Source organism: Lottia gigantea (genome assembly GCF_000327385.1).
Source record: "Lottia gigantea unplaced genomic scaffold LOTGIsca_145, whole genome shotgun sequence".
NCBI classification, from domain to species: Eukaryota; Metazoa; Mollusca; class Gastropoda; family Lottiidae; genus Lottia; species Lottia gigantea.
The window spans coordinates 413502-415779 of NW_008707710.1; positions in this window are offsets into that span (position 1 = coordinate 413502).

Below are 2278 nucleotides of genomic sequence, written 5' to 3' on the forward strand. Positions count from 1 at the left end.
TACTACATCATCATCGTCAACGTCATCAATGTGGAACAACTTTTGGTAAAACAACAAAGTTTCAATACCACATTTCTTTATTGGGTTTTCAAAACTAGCTGAAAAATAAAAACATACATGTACTAAAATGTCAAGAATCGTGGCTGTAACTCAAAAGTATGATAGAATACTTAGCCAAAATATTGACTGTAACTCAAGTACTATAGAATACTACTTAGCCAAAATATTGACTGTAACTCATGTATAACAGAATATAACTTACCTAAAATATTGACTGTAACTCAAGTATTATAGAATATTACTTCGCTAAAATATTGACTGTAACTCAAGTATTATAAGATATAACTTAGCTAAAATATTGACTGTAACTCAAGTATTATAAAATATTACTTGGCTATAATATTGACTGTAAATCAAGTATTATAGGATATAACTTAGCCAAAATATTGACTGTTACTCAAGTATTATAGAATATAACTTAGCTAAAATATTGACTGTAACTCAAGTATTATAGAATATAACTTAGCTAAAATATTGACTGTAACTCAAGTACTATAGAATATTACTTGGCTAAAATATTGACTGTAACTCAAGTACTATAGAATATTACTTGGCTAAAATATTGACTGTAACTCATTTATTATAAAATATTACTTTTACGATTTCATCGAATTTGTACAAGATCTTCTGATTTCAACCAAGCCTGTACGATTGTTTTCTCAAAACTGAAAGAGCGTGGGTACTCTGAACGATTTTTACGAAACATAAAAAATTCCACCTTAGCACAGATAGCAGCTAAAAACAGACTTTATGCCGAAGTACCTCCAGGTTTAAGAAGTGCTCCATGTTTGTCCAGTAGATGCAAAACATGTCCCTTTATATCAGAAACTCATTATTTTGTAAGCAACTCTACGAATAAAAGGTACCCGATCCAGGAACATCTAACATGTGAACATTCGAATGTAATATATTTAATTTCATGCAAGAAATGCCCCAAACAATATGTAGGAGAAACTAAGAATAATTTACGAACTCGCTTTAATGCTCATAGGTCAGACATCAAATTAAAGAAAGACAAGCCTGTTTCTAATCATTTCAACCTCGACGACCATTCAATAGACGATCTCACCCTAATCCCAATTGAGCGTATAGAAATTGACTTGCCCGAAGATGAAACTACCAAATTCCGTCAATCTAGGGAGGCCCATTGGATTGAGACATTGAATACAGTAAGACCTATAGGACTAAATATTCATCATAATGTAGGCATAGCACCCTTTGTTGTCCCGTTTAATACAACCAGCAATCGAGCAAGCAAGATAGTTCATGCCCACTATAAGAGCCTTCAAGAGAAATTCCCCCATGTCTATAAGCAGAAAATGATAGTTGCATATTCAAAAAATAAGAACTTAAATGATAATATTGTTCATAGTAAACTAAAAACAATCAGTACATAACAGATACTATACTTCTCGCCCAATATTCAACCTTCAGCGCGGTACTGAATAATAACACCAAGTTTTGTCAAAATCATCATGCCTTTTAGTGTTAAGAGTGAAGAAGTTCCTAAAAACTTCTATGTAAAGCACTGGCCAAGGTCACAAATAAAGAGATAAATGTTCAATACAAGATAAGGTGAAGTTAGCATAGTTAGTATTAAGTTAAAAAAAAAAACAAAAAAAAAACCACTACGAGTAATCTACAATAACCAAAAGTCTATAATATGAAAGTTTTCTTGTTACCAGTTCTAAAAGAAAAGAGTATGAATAGGCTCTGAAAAGATAAACATCTATATATAAGTATTAGAATATATTATACTTAATGAGCTAGAAAATAGAGAGGGGGTAAAGTATTATTGGATTCAATGGGATCGAGTCTACCACGGACCAGAAAATTACTAAGGTTTTTATTGCGCTTATAGGCAATTACAAGTCGTTTGGTATATACATTCGGAAATCTGTTCTGTAATTCACTGTAATACTGTTTGACGATGGGTGAGGTTTTGGCAGCTGTATGATTAAAGGTGGCAACAAATGGAATCATTTGATTATCATGCTGGATGTTAAGTCCATTTGGAGCCACTGTTTGGAGTTGGTCCATCCAGTAGCTTTCTCTCTGTAATCGTTTGGTTTTTGGTTTGATAAGATCAGAGTCAGGAATTGATTCAATAGGCATGATAAGTAGGTCTTCAATGGAATGGTCAGGTAAATTAAAATGGTGAGAAATTGGTCTATTTTTGCTATGAATTATATCAAAGCGATGNGCCGCTAAATCGAGT